Below are 15,528 nucleotides of genomic sequence, written 5' to 3'. Positions count from 1 at the left end.
GCTGATTAATTGAATGCCTGTAACATTATTAAATATTTAAAACACTTTTATATACCGTAAAATATTAAAATTTAAATAATTTCGATTATTGGACGTGGTAGCTGACAATTTCCTTTCGTAAAATTATAAAATTTGCTTCATTTTTATTATTTATGGTCAACCTTAAGATGCTGAGATGTCTTAATTAAGAGGTAGGGCAATGGCCTGGAAACAAATCCAACCAAGCTAAAATAGAGCTGATGAAAGTTTTCGGTGTAATACTTAAAATTACTTCTATCCTAGCTGGCTTAAAATTGTTTTAAAATAATGTATTTAAGCTCTGTTAATACTTGGAACTTTGAATTGAGTAGTTTGCTTTAGTATTGATCCAACTTATAGATATGATTTAAAATTATCAATACTTATTTTGTTTTTTGTTTTTGGGGGGTGAAATTTTAAAATCCCTTGATAGTCATAAATTGAGAACAGCGGCCCTGGTATTTACATTAATTCTTTGACTTTTAGTTAGCTTGCCTTGTTAGATATCTCTCTTCCACCTTCCTATATTTTTAATTAAACACTCTTGAATTTTTGTTGCTTTAGCCTGCCTGCCTTATCTAAACCCCATATTCCCCCCCCCCCCCCTTTTTAACTATAGATTGTGAAAAGATAGTGATGCTTTATATTAATTTTCGACATTTTGTTCTTTCTTTTCTTCTATGCTTGCAGATTCTTCTATAACAAAGTATATAAAGTAAAAAGCGTTAATCAACACTTGCTTAGGTGCCATCATTATCACCATCACCATAGCATAGCATAGCCATATCATCATCTTCATATTCGAATAATTCTTCCATAGATATATTAGGGAACAGATAGGTCCACAGTCATCTTTATCCTCATCCAGTATTAAAGAGGGTTAGATACTATATTTTGGATCAGCAACATTTGCTCCTCCTTAGAATAGAAGGAAGGACCACAGGAGAGAAGACGAAGAGAAAGAAGAAAAAAAATATTATAAAAACTAATAGGCAAACATGTTAACACTCAGTGAACTGTTTGTGGAAGCAATCCAGCTCGTCCAAGATGGAATGGAGTGACGACACGATATTATGAGCTGAACAAACTCTGGTGGTTTAACATCGTCGTCTTCGTAGACGTAGTGTTTCTGGAGGCAGCAAACCCAAACGCAAACGCAAAGTCAGCAAAATCATCCAGGAAAACCATATATAACTTTAACTATAGGTATGTAGAAATGTACATTTTCACAGCCGTCTCGCAAATAAGCAAAACACACAATATCCTATTCATATATCTCACATGGTTATACAATATACACTGTATACATGTATTAATGTAGACGAATCATCATTATTCACAACACTCATCATTCTTAAATACAAACAGCTATGGTCAAAATAATGGGAACATGTCTTACTTTTGAGCTTACCTGTTTCCAAGTTTCAATATTATTGTGTGCGAATAATGTTGTCAGGGATGGATGGGAACTAAATTTGAACGGCTTATTTGAGGAAGCACTTTTTATGACAAGAATTACTTTTAGAGAATTTGTCAAATCCTTGCAAGATGCAGTTGTACCCATGAACACACTTTAAATTGGCACAGGCGAGGTTTGAATCCAAGACTTTTGACATGATAGTCCTACAAACTAACCAACACGCGACGGGTTCTAATTCAATATTAACTCAGCGCGTTAAAATTAAAGGAACTTTTGAATTTCATAAAAAAAACTATTTTGATTCAAAAAGTCAAATTTTTGATAGAAATTTCAATCTGGAATTGATTTCGGAATTATTTCGAAGAAAAACTGCAACAAGAAATATTTTCGCGAAAGTAGACCAAAATTCTGTGCGAAATGTTACTAAATGACCAAAATCCAATAAAAAGCTTACAATTTCTTTTAGAGACAAAACTTTAGTACACAAATTTTAAACACTCAGAAAAGGTGCAATTTCATAATATCGATATCGGAAGGATTTATTTTTCAGAAATAGACTACACAAACGGTCGACTTGGGAAGAAGAAAAAAAGATGTTTTCCGAATTCCAAGCTAGATCTAGAAAAAATACTACAAAAGTGTCCAAATCTTATTTTTGATATCAATAGTAAAAGCTTTTCGTATTAGAAATAAAAAGGGGCACATCATATGTCATATACACCAAAAATTATGATTTTTAATCAATCAAATTTAACAGAAGTTGGCGGCAATTGAAAGTGAAATTTTATTAGATTGGAAGTTACAAACGAATATAAATATCTTCAAATGAACCTTAAGCTACATTAAATTTGACATAAACATCACAATTAAATGGTCAACATTTCTGAAAGTCTCATAAACTTAACATGAAGATATTTGTTTGTCTAATTGTTGTTCAAATATCGAATATTCAATTCAGCTGTGAAGTCCAAATTAGTTTGGGAATAGAAAAGTATGTGGAAACAGAGAAACTTAAAAGGAGCTTCATTAAACAATTTTTAATCTTCCCATCAACACACTCGATTATGCAATTTACTTCCAAATATATGTATTAACTTACTTACTTAAAGTGGCGCTACAGTTCGGGGCGGACATAGGCCTCAACCAAAATGGGTGTCCAGCCAGCTTGGTGTATAGCTAGCAGTTGCTTCGGGTCTTCACCCACCTGCGTGCGCCTCCTGAGTCGCGGTCTTCCTCTACTGCGCCGTCCCTCACGATTGGATTTGAAGACCTTCCGGACTGGAGCGTTTATTCCATTCGCTCTACATGTTCTAGCCATCTTAGTCGTTGGACTTTAATTCTGTTAACTTAGTTAGTGTCGCTGTACAGTTTGTCATTATATCTTCTCCTCCAGTCTCCAGGGACAAGCAATCACCCGAAGAATTTTTCTCTCGAAGCATCCTAAGACGCTCTCATCTTTCTTTGACAGGGTCCAGGCCTAAGCGCCATAAAGGAGAACGGGAATGATGCGTGTCTTATAGATGGTGATTTTAGCTGCTCAAGAGAGTCCAAAGAAACAGCTATTTTTAAGAGTTATTCTTCGTTTGATTTCAGCGCTGGTTTCGTTCTCTGAGCGAAGCCTAGGTAGACAAAGTCCTCAACTACCTCAAAGTTATAGCTGTCCATTAAATTAAATTAAATTGGGTGGTACAACAGTCCGTTGTGAACCAGGGCCTAGTGACTTACAACTTTCAACCATTCCTGTGTGCGAGTACTGTTGTCAGGAATGGAAGGGACCTACAATTTAAGGCCGAATCCGAACGGCTAATTTGAGAAAGCACTTTTTCATGACAAGATTTACTCTTAAAGGATTTGTCAATTCCTCGCAAGATGCAGTACACGCGCAAATTAATTTTTTTTTTAAATTAAGGTGACACAGGCGGGGATTGAACACAAGACCCCTTGCATGACAGCCCAACGCACTAACCATCATGCCACGGTTACTACAATAGCTGTCCATGGTGAAATTTTTTCCAAGACGTTGTTGTTCAGTGTCCTTTTTTGATGACAGCATATAAAGGGTGATTTTTTTGAGGTTAGGATTTTCATGCATTAGTATTTTACAGATCACGCGGGATTTCAGACATAGTGTCAAAGAGAAAGATGCTCAGTATGCTTTGACATTTCATCATGAATAGACTTACTAACGAGCAACGCTTGCATATCATTGAATTTTATTACCAAAATCAGTGTTCGGTTCGAAATGTGTTTCGCGCTTTACGTCCGATTTATGGTCTACATAATCGACCAAGTGAGCAAACAATTAATGAGATTGTGACCAAGTTTCGCACTCAGTTTACTTTATTGGACATAAAACCAACCACACGAATGCGTACAGTGCGTACAGAAGAGAATATTGCGTCTGTTTCTGAGAGTGTTGCTGAAGACCGTGAAATGTCGATTCGTCGCCGTTCGCAGCAATTGGGTTTGTGTTATTCGACCACATGGAAGATTTTACCCAAAGATCTTGGTTTAAAACCGTATAATATACATCTCGTGCAAGAACTGAAGCCGAACGATCTGCCACAACGTGGAATTTTCAGTGAATGGGCCCTAGAAAAGTTGGCAGAAAATCCGCTTTTTTATCGACAAATTTTGTTCAGCGATGAGGCTCATTTCTGGTTGAATGGCTACGTAAATAAGCAAAATTGCCGCATTTGGAGTGAAGAGCAACCAGAAGCCGTTCAAGAACTGCCCATGCATCCCGAAAAATGCACTGTTTGGTGTGGTTTGTACGCTGGTGGAATCATTGGACCGTATTTTTTCAAAGATGCTGTTGGACGCAACGTTACGGTGAATAGCAATCGCTATCGTTCAATGCTAACAAAATTTTTGTTGCCAAAAATGGAAGAACTGAACTAGGTTGACATGTGGTTTTAACAAGATGGCGCTACATGCCACACAGCTCGCGATTCTATGGCCATTTTGAGGGAAAACTTCGGAGAACAATTCATCTCAAGGAATGGACCGGTAAGTTGGCCACCAAGATCATGCGATTTGACGCCTTTAGACTATTTTTTGTGAGGCTACGTCAAATCTAAAGTCTACACAAATAAGCCAGCAACTATTCCAGCTTTGGAAGACAACATTTCCAAAGAAATTCGGGCTATTCTGGCCGAAATGCTCGAAAAAGTTACCCAAAATTGGACTTTCCGTATGGACCACCTAAGACGCAGCCGCGGTCAACATTTAAATGAAATTATGTTCCAAAAGTAAATGTCATGGACCAATCTAACGTTTCAAATAAAGAATCGATGAGATTTTTAAAACTTTATGCGTTTTTTTTTTTTTAAAGTTCTCAAGCTCTTAAAAAATCACCGTTTACTTGGTTTTGCCCTCTTTTACCACTAAACCCATATTCTTCGCTTCCATCACAATGCTCAAAAACGCACCACTGACATCACGTTTTGATCTTCCAATTATGTTAATATTATCTCCGTATCCGAGTAATTGGATGGACCTTTGGAAGATTGTGCCTCTAGTGATGACCATTGAAATTTGCACAATTATTTCCAGAACGATGTTGAAGAAGTCGCATGACAGTGCATCGCCTTGTCTAAAACCTTTTTTGACATCAAATGAATTGGTAAGATCTTTTCCGACCTTGATAGATCAGCGTGCATTCTCGGATAAGTTTGACAGGGATGCCAAAACTAGACATTGCTCGGTAGAGCTCTTCCCTATAGATGTTGTCATACGCGGCTTTAAAATCGATAAAGAGATGGTGAGTATCGATTTGAAGTTCCTGGGTTTTTTCCAAGATCTGCCGTAGTGTGAATATTTGGTCTATAGTGGACTTTCATGATCTGTGTCTACACTGATAAAAACTTATCAGGTTTTTGACGAACGGCTTCAGACGTTCATATAATAAGGGGAAGAGAATCTTATATGCAATGTTAAGGAGGCTGATGCTTTTGTAGTTGGCGCAATTTAGAGGGTCTCATCATAAATCGTTCAAACTATGATGAGAGTCCACTCATCGGGCATGCTTTCTTTCTACCATATTTTGCAGATGAGTTGGTGCTCCCTACCAAGTCATCACCTAAATAAATAAATAAATTGGGTGGCACAACAGTCCGTTGAGAACTAGGGCCTAGTGACTTACAACTATCAACCATTCCTGTGTGCGAGTAATGTTGTCCGGAATGGAGAGGAACTACAGTTTATAACCGAATCCGAACGGCTAATTTTGAGAAAGCACTTTTTCATGACAAGAGTTACTCTTGGAGAATTTGTCAATTCCTCGCAAGAGGCAGTACCCGTGAAAAGACTTTAGATGGCATAGGCAGGGATCGCACCCAAGACCTCTGGCATGACAGTCCAACGTACTAACCATCATGTCATGGGTACTCATCACATGCTGCTTTGAATATAGTTCGCCAACAATGCCGTCAGCCCAGCAGCTTTGTTTGACTTCAGTTTAGATAAAGCTATCTTCACTTCGTCGAGGTCGGGTAGGCGGAATTGTTGATATGCGTCGCCGAGATTGAGTGGTTCTATCTCCCTTACAGCGGAATGCGGTTCGTCATCGCCGTTTTATAATTTGGAGAAGTAGTCTTTCCATATTCTCAGCATCGACTGCGGTTCGTTCGTGGCTGGTACACTTGGGAGGTTTTTTTACCTTTTGATAAAACCTCATTCCTGTTGTCTTGTGAAATCCCTTTATCTCCTCGGGCACTTCTTATGCTCTTTTTTCCATCGAAAAAGTCTATCTCCTCTTGTGCTCGTAGCGCTCGCGAGCAGTTATGGTCCTTCTGTGCAGCGCAGTTTTGTATGCCTCCTGTTTCACTACGTGCGCTTGCTGGCATTCGTCGTTAAAGCAGTGGTCTCGCTGTAATGGCCGAGTGAAACCTAGCACTTCTGATGGCTGCAAAGCAAAGTTGCCACTGATTTTCAATGCTAATGCAGGCAGCATAGGACTCCTTAAGAGGTTATTAGAGACTCGATTGGAATAGGACATGGTAGTCTCTTCGATTGTTTTGGCTTCGATAGGGATATCCGCAACCGTACCTTGGCTGCAACGAGGAAGTGGTCCGAGTGAATGTTGGCTCCTCGGAATGTTTGGACATCCTGTACACTGGAGAACTGTCGTGCATCAATCGCAATGTTGTCAATCTGTGCTGTATAGTACTAGCACTCTAACATTATAAGCTGGCTATCTTATTACTGTCTTAGGTTTTCAAGATATGCGATTAAGTAAAATGATGCTACTTAGCGAACGACTAGTCTTATATTTGCAAATTGACAAAGACAACATTCCTGAAAGAAAAAAACTTTATTAAAAACTAGTACAAAATTTTCTTATAAAGAGAGCTTATGAATCCGAATATTAAACAGAAAGTTGAATCGCAATGTAATTATTAATAGTTACAAATTTATATAATTCCGTAGACGGTCGAATTTGCTTTCAATTTATAAGCACATACCCCAAATTTTTGCATACAAATTTTGAAAAATTCATTCAAACAAATATAACTTTTAAAAGTCACAAAATAACAAAACTCCTAAAAAATATTGACTATTAAAGTTTAGTATTTAAATTTTAGATTACCTGCTGACACAATTACTATAAGGACATAATAAACTAAAATGAATTATTGTTCTTATTATTATGGCCATAACTGTTTGTATAAAACTTAAGGAGCAACATAAATGTATGTATAGGTATGAACTACCGGGTACTACCGGGATACAAGTAGAAGAGTATTATTCTACATAGTACTTAAGTTATAAGGCATATCACCACACTTTAGTCACACATTACACAAACTTATTTTTTCATATACCTACATACATACATATATACTTATAAACTCATAACGGTATATGGTTTTTCTTTATACAAATTCATCATCATTTCCATCACATCGTCATCCTCATCATTGAAACATAGAAATGCAGGGGTGAAATGGGGGTGATGTATAGTTAGATAGAAAAATACAGGAATAGGAACTGACGAAGTGTAAGAAGTTGGGCCAGAAGGTGTTAACACTTAAGTATCAGACTGCGAGTTAAATACACATACACAGAGTTGCCAAATCGATTTAATATGATGATGTGTCAGTGCAAAAGAGGTCAACACGAGTTATATAATGGTTGAGTGAAGAGTTGAACTAAGTACTTTAATAAGACTTGTCAAGTGCTTTCCTGTCTTAATTTTCTATTCTCGTTTTCTTTTTGGAATTGGGTTACTTCTGGGTTTTGAAGTGTTTGGTTTCCGTTTTGCAGTTAGCCAATATGAGTTTATACATATATGATACATAATTTGACCAATTTGTATTTTTAAAGTGGGTTAATTAAATAAACTTAGTCTTAAAGACGATTTACATTAAACAAGGAAGTCTTTTACTTTTTGCAATCAAAGATTTTGTTACTACTGCCTTAAAACAAAAATAGTAACAAAGTCTTAAATTTAAAAAATGAATCAATTCTTTAAATTTGGGACATTTAAACAGTGCCCTTATTTTATAGGAAGATCAAAAGTTGTGTATTTCTTACTCTTAAGCGGCGCATAGAAACCACACTTGTGTGCACAACGGTGTGATGACACTCGGAGTGTCATTAAGCCAAACCCGACACACTAACTTGTATTGGTTGTAAAAGAAATCTCAAAATGAAAAGATCAAAATGAGTGACGTTTAAACATGAATCTTTTAATGAAAGAACTTGTGCCGTACAGCAAGCAACACCGATTCCATCCCCCCACATATCACTACGATCGAGACACCGACACAGAAAAATTAAAAAAATTATTGTACATTGCTCGAAAATCAGTGTCTGATCCAGCGCACTCAAAGCACATATTTCTGCACACCGACACAAATGTGAATACAAGTGTGATGTCTATGGACCGCTTTACTTTAAATTTGAAGAAATCCAAATTCTAAGATGCAAAAAGATTAAAATTATAAATTTGACTTTTCTAGAATAAATCATTTACATATGCTTTATTACTCGTAACTCTACAAATTTTGATAGATTGACTGAAATTATGCTATTAAATTTAAACAAAATTGTCTTCAAATCGCAATTCTAAAAAGAAAAACATAATAAACATGATGAAGTGTTAAAAATGTCAGTTCCGCGAAGGTACGTTCCTCTAATAAAAGGTTAACCAAGGCATCAACATGTGTGTAAAAATCCACAAAATTACAGTCAGATCTGTGTGACTTCAACTTAATGCTTCCAAAAATGGTTAGTAAATGTGAATAATGCAAAGTTTACATGAAGTCTTCCAGTTCAATCAAATGATTGAAGCCAACATTTGTGTGGTGTCAAATGCAGAGTTGCAAAAGCTTAGATCCTTTCTAGTTAGTGAAGAAAGATTAAAATCCTAAATCTTAATGACTTATGAATTAAGAAAAAAAAAAAAAAAACACTTAGCAACTCGCGAATTCAATTTTTTTTAAAGTCATAATTCACTAACTTCTGAATTATTTTTTTTTTAAGTTCACAAATCATCAACAGACTTATAACTTAATGATTATTTCAGTCATAAGTTCACTACCCTGGTCTAATTTATGATGATTGTAAAATTTGTGAAGTCTTATAATTAATTCAACAAAAGATTTTTAAGGACTTGATTAACAAAAATTGCAATATTTCAGATAAAACTAAGCTTAGACTGTCTGGGTATTGTTAAACTACATACTACAGTTTTAGTTTTTATTTCAAAAACTTTTGAAATTAAATTACTAAAATTAATATAATCTCAATGTTTAAAGGTTAGTTTTATTAGAAAAGGTATGGAAAGAGCATTCTTTGCACCCATATGGATATCACCCTTTTTCATTCGACGCGGGTCGATTTTGATAAATTGTTAATCACTTTTAAATTTGTCATTAAAATTCTTATTTAAATTTTACATTTTGAGCCAGGTCAATTTTGTCAATAAATATTTGTTTTTAAAATATTAAGGAGAAAAAGCTGTGTGTTATATAAAGTTACTAGACCTGTATATGATATTTATCAATACGACTTGAGGTTTTGGAATTTTCTTTTAAAATATGATATTGTTTGAGCGAACTTATTTCAAACAACTTCAATCGATGTATGAGTTCTCATAGTAAATTTAAATTTATATTTCCTAGATAAAGCTTAGAGATTATTAGTTTATTAACTTCCCATAGGAAGTTATTCTAATGGGTCCGATTTGTCAAATTGAAAATTTTGACATTTCTCGACGTTTGAAGGTCCCAAGAGTCGAAATAAAAGATTTTTAGAAAGATGTCTGTGCGTGCGTGTGTACGTACGTTTGTACGTTCGCGACGTTTTATTCGTCCTCCATAGCTCAAGAACCAGAAAAGATATCGACTTCAAATAAATTTTGTTATACAGATAATAAGTCAGAAAGATGCGGAAAGGGCTCTCAAGAAAATTGCGTGGGTGGTTTTTTTTTACCATAGCAGTTTGAAAAAAAGGTGAACATTTTGGTTAACCCTAAATATCTTAAGAACCAAAAACGCTAGAGATTGAATTAAATTTTATATAATAAACTGTAATGTGATACCAAACAAGTATAGTTTTTGGAAAAATTCCATTAAACGGTTTTTTTTATTAATCGAAAAAACTGAAAAAAAAATTTGTCATCTCCAAAATTTTAAGACTAAAATATGATTTAATCTCCAAAACAATTTTGAGCAACGAAGAATAATATTTTTGACATCTCATATAATTTTGATAGAAATCAAATTGACAGTTTTTCTTATAAAAAATAAAAATCTAACATTACTCAAAGTTAGTAAAAATTGAATATCGATTCAAATATCTTATCAAAAACTTTAAATTTAGGCTTCAAACTTATTTTAACTTATAAGAAATATTGTTTTTAACATTTTGCAAAATCTTGAGAAAAATCGAATGGACAGTTGTTTTTACAAAAAATAAAAACCTAAAAAAAATGAATAAAAGTTGTTAAAAATTGATTTTCGACTCAAATATCTTTTTAAAACTTTGAGATATTTTCTTTAATTTACTGTTATCTTTCAAAAAATATTGTTGTCAACATTCAGTAACATTTTGAAAAAAGTCGAATTTACAGTTTTTTTTACAAAAAATTGAAAACCGACAAAAAAATATCGAAAGTTGGTAAAAAATGATTTTTGACTCAAATATCATTTCGAAAATTTTATATAATAGCTTCTGACTAATTTTTTCTTATAAGAAATATTGTATTCAACATTAGGACAAGTTTTGAGAAAAATCGAATTGACGGTTTTTTTACAAAAAAAAACCTACAAAAAAAATGTATAAAAGTTTTTAAAAATTGGTTTTCGACTCAAATAGCTTTTCAAAAATTTTAGATATTGCTTTAAAACTACTTTTATCTTTCAAAAAATATTGATATTAACACTCAGTAAAATTTTGAAAAAAATCTAACTTACAGTTTTTGTACAAAAAATTAAAAACCTAAAAAAACATCAAACAAAAGTTGGTAAACATTGATTTTTGACTCAAATATCTTTTCAAAAATTTGAAATATTGGCTTCAAACTTATTTTGGGGGTTAACCCCGCCTCCCCTCGAAATATCAGAATATGTGAAGTTATCAAATATGTATTATTGTTTACAAGATATAAAAAACAGAAATGGTAGAAAATAAATTTCCAACATATAGGTTAGTTAGTTGCTATTCATAAAGAATATGCCTTAAACCTGATGCTAACTACAGGTTTAAGGCATGTTCTACATTTCACTGAAACCTATACAAAATGGCTTGTAGAGGGTAACAAAATAAATTGCGTTAGCTGGAGAGCCAAAATCCTTAGAGCCCTTTAAACTATTTTAATTGCTGTTAGTTGAGAAATTTTATGAAGTCGGGCTGGTGGTTTTAAGCCTTCGAAGCATGTAGATATTAGCATACATTTCAATTAGTTTTGAATATCGATTCAAATATCTTTTCAAAAACTTGAAATTTAGGCTTCAAGCTTATTTATCTTATAAGAAATATTGTTTTCAACATTTTGAGAAGTGTTGAGAATAATCGAATTGACAGTTTTATTTACAAAAAATAAAAACCTACAAAAAAATTTATAAAAGTTGGTAAAAATTGATTTTCGACTCAAATATCTTTTCAAAACATTGAGATATTGGCTTTAATTTAATTTTATCTTTCAAAACATCTTGTTGTCAACATTCAGTTAAAGTTTGAAAAAAATCAAACTGACAGTTTTTGTGCAAAAAAATTAAAAACTTAAAACAATTAACAAAAGTTGGTAAAAAATGATTTTCGGCTCAAATGTCTTTTAAAAACTTTGAGATAATAGGTTCTATATAATTTTTTCTTATAAAAAATATTGTTTTTAACATTAGGACAAATTTTGAAAAAAATCGAATTGACAGTTTTTTTTACAAAAAATTAAATCCCAAAAAAAATGTATAGAAGTTGGTAAAAATTGATTTTCGACTCAAATATCTCTTTAAAAATTTTAAATATTGGCTTCAAAGTAATTGTATCTTATAAGAAATATTGTTTTCAACATTTTGTAAAATTTTTAAAAAATTCGAATTGACAGTTTTTTTTACAAAAAACAAAACTCTAAAAAAAAACAATACTAAAACCTGGTAAAAATTTACTTTCGACTCAAATAGCTTTTCAAGAATTAAAAAAAATTGGCTTCAAACTTATTTTTTTTTACAGAAAATGTTGTTTTCGATATTCAGTAACTTTTATATAAAAATCCAACAGTCCGTTTTTTCATAAAAAATAAAATCTACAAAAAATAGTACGCAAATTTGGTAAAAATTGATACGAGTACATAGAAACAAACTTTTAAGCAAGACAAATCGACAGACGGGATGGAAAGTTATCAGTGTGGGTCGCATCCCAGCCTCTTTTTGCTATTTTTTTTAGCACCCTGTAGATAGTTCTGTCTCAAAATTCTGTCAGATTTTGTTGGAGCGAACATAATTTCAAAATTTGGTTTTGATCTTATTACTTTTTTCCAAATTTAAATTTTGTTTTCGTGTTTTATTCGATTTAGTTTACGAATTTTGTTATTAAAGATTGTTGTTTTTTGATATATGGATATAGCCCATTTTACATATATTTATGGTGCACTGAATATTTTACTTAAACAAAGATCAAATGAGATTGGTTTCGAGTTCAATCTCTAAAATATGATATTATTCATTCAATTCGAATGATAGAAATTATTATGTTGAAAAGTTTCAAGTAATCGTGTGTTAAGTAGATGCAGCCTAAGGATCATTGTCGAGATTAAAAAACTAACATTATTGATAAAAGTTTAGTACGTTTAAAAATTTCTTCAAATGCACATAATGTCAGCCGGGCGTTTTGTCTCACATTATCAGATTTATCTACATTTTTATCTGATCATGTTGACCATGGAAAATTTTCCCTACATAATAAAAATAGCTGTTATCTATATATTGTATGTATATTAATTGCGCTGACAGTTGTGGTAATTGTTAACGCAAATATATTGTCCTCAATATCTTTGATTTAAAAAATATTTAAAACTAAAATAAACCTCACGAAGAATAAATAATTTAATGAGTTTATAACTCATGTAAATTTTACACTTTATGAAAACTGGAATGAAGCTAAAAATTAAACTTTTGGAAGAAATAAAAACATTGCTAAACATAGTTCTAATACACAAGATCCCAAAGTTTGAGGGTCTAATAATTTGAAGTTCTATCTCAAACTAAGATCTAAATCAGATTTCTAACGTTTGAAAACTAGATGATGAAATGAAATAGAACTCAATCTACTTGTAATTTATCAATAAACCGAGTCTTTGACACTAGAACTTTGTAAAGAATTTCGTCTTTAGTGTATTATGTTACATGTACTCTACAAATAATGGACTAACAATTTAATGTTTTAAGTAAAATGAAATAGTAATTTTTCGCAGTTTACCAATTTAAAAAGATGATTTACACCTAATTTAAAACGATTTCATATTCTTACTATTTCTTAACATTTTTCTAAACTTAAAATCACTGAATGGCTTCTTTACATTTTATCAATTTGCTAAATCCATTTGACATTTTAACAGTAACTCATCTTATATGAGCAGTGGATGAAATGAACCTGACTACAGTAGTGAATTCCATTTAATAGGTCCGTTCAAGATTCTTTGCTTTGATTATTTTCAATAACGGTCACTAGACTTATTCAAATGCAGCAGTTATAAAAAAAGGAGAATTATCAATTTACTACTTGAAAAAAAAAACGAAAAGAAATCCTTTTGGAGTAATTGCTAAATAATAAGAATAATAATCATTTTAATAATTTTCTACATGTCATAGTTTTCTTAAAGAAGAAGTGATTTGTTCTGTACTCCATTGACAAGTATATTTTTTCAAAATGTTCATACCAATCATCAATTTAATTCCCTACAAACCTTACCCTCTTAAAGCTGAATATTTCCAAATTTAGAATAGCTGCGCTCATTGCATCAAAGAAATAGAAAAATTTTGTAGATATTTCACTTTCAATTCAAAAATTACAAGATTTTATTCAAACATATCAGAATACGCTACGTAATATGAAATTATAATTATTTGATCCTTATAATTTTCTTATTATAAGTAAATTAATAAAGTTATACGAATGATCAATTATTAAAAACATTTAATCAATATAAAAATATTGACTCAAATGAAAAAAAAATGTTAAAACTTCTTAAACGCTCGTAAAATCCTGTTCTTAAAAAATAAAAACTCTTCTAACGCACCAACCTGCTAATCAAAATCTCAAACTCAAAACCCACAAATCTAGACTTGATCTGTAGAGCCAGCACCTATAGCACTCCTATATAGCAGAACCATCATCATAGAATTCCTTACAAAAAGAAGAGGAAGCAATGTGTTACAAACCCGGCAGTTGCTGTTGCCATTGATTCATTTCAACACCATAATAATTCCATTTCCATTTGCTTGACACTTGAAGTAGTGATTTAAATATTTCAAGCCCCTCTTTTTCTATAAATGCAATGCTTATAACACAATATACACCTGGATTCCCGCATCTTACAGTACTAGAGAATATACATATATATTTTCGTTGTTGTTGTACGGCCGTGCAATGAGGAAAAAGTGACTTGAAAACAATGCCATACGCAAACAAGCAGTTTCTGGCAAGTAAGTAAAGTTTAAAAAACACAAAACAAAAAATACAAACTCCTGAAACAAGAAGAAAATTATTTTTACAGCCTGTTCTGCTTAACAAAAACGATGTTGTGCGTCTCGTCTCCAAAAAGTTCACTTCACTCGCTTCCAAACGAAACGAATAATATACTTTACCATACCTAGTACCTATACCTACCTACCTTACCTACTGTGTTGATACTTTAAGGGTTCAGGGGGTTGGGGAGGACGAGTTGCCTTTATTTGTGCTGCTCTCTTGTGTTTTCAAGCCCTCCTCAAACTCGCAACTCATCGTTCTCGCCTGCTGAAAGGCACACTAGAGACACATTACATATTACAAACAAGTCACACGTCGTCAACGACAACGTACGACGACGACGTCACATCGCCATCAACATCATCGTTGTCGTCGTCTTCGACGTCGTTGTTGTTGTTGTTACTGTTGTCGTCATCATCATCGCTGGTATCGTTTTGTTGAGATTGTCGCCAACATACATATGTGGAAAACCCACATAGCCTGCGTACTTACCTAGGAAGCCTACACTACAAATAACACATGATGATGTCCCGAGAACAACGATAACGACGACGACGATGGCGATGACGATGACGATGACGACGAGGCTAAAGCAAGCTCCTCCAACCGTGACGTGAAGGAATTGAAAAGTTTTCCAGCAAATATGTAATATTTTTCCTTGTACTTTCCCTTGGCCCTTGGCTTAACTTGTGTGTGAATGCCATGGCAATGCAGCAAAATTTCTTCTGTTTTTTTTTTTTTGTCTTGCATTGCTCTTAAATTTTATGCGAATTTCACCACCATTGTATGCTTACAGTTTGAGTAAAACTTCAAAAAAAATATAAACTTCATTGTTTAAATTTTAAATAAAGATTAAGCTTTTCAAAAGTTTTAATTTAGGGAATGCATGTATTTTGACA

At 32.9% G+C, this 15,528-nt stretch overlaps 1 protein-coding gene across 5 annotated transcripts in view; it reads left to right on the top strand.

Annotated features, from left to right (window-relative positions):
- The window catches only part of LOC129953938 (band 4.1-like protein 4), a 399,888-nt gene that overhangs the window by 180,898 nt on the left and 203,462 nt on the right, over positions 1 to 15,528 (top strand). For 4 of the 5 annotated variants that reach the window (XM_056067492.1, XM_056067490.1, XM_056067494.1 and 1 more), the window contains exon 3: positions 709 to 1,224. The exons of the other annotated variant lie outside the window; for it this stretch is intronic. The gene's annotated coding sequence lies outside the window, so the exon portion shown is untranslated. The remainder of the gene's footprint in view (positions 1 to 708; positions 1,225 to 15,528) is intronic. 5 annotated transcript variants of the gene reach the window in all.

The sequence above is a fragment of the Eupeodes corollae genome, chromosome 1 (genome assembly GCF_945859685.1).
Source record: "Eupeodes corollae chromosome 1, idEupCoro1.1, whole genome shotgun sequence".
Taxonomy (NCBI): domain Eukaryota; kingdom Metazoa; phylum Arthropoda; class Insecta; order Diptera; family Syrphidae; genus Eupeodes; species Eupeodes corollae.
Note: the sequence above shows the minus strand (reverse complement) of the source record. Positions and strands in the feature narration are given on the sequence as shown.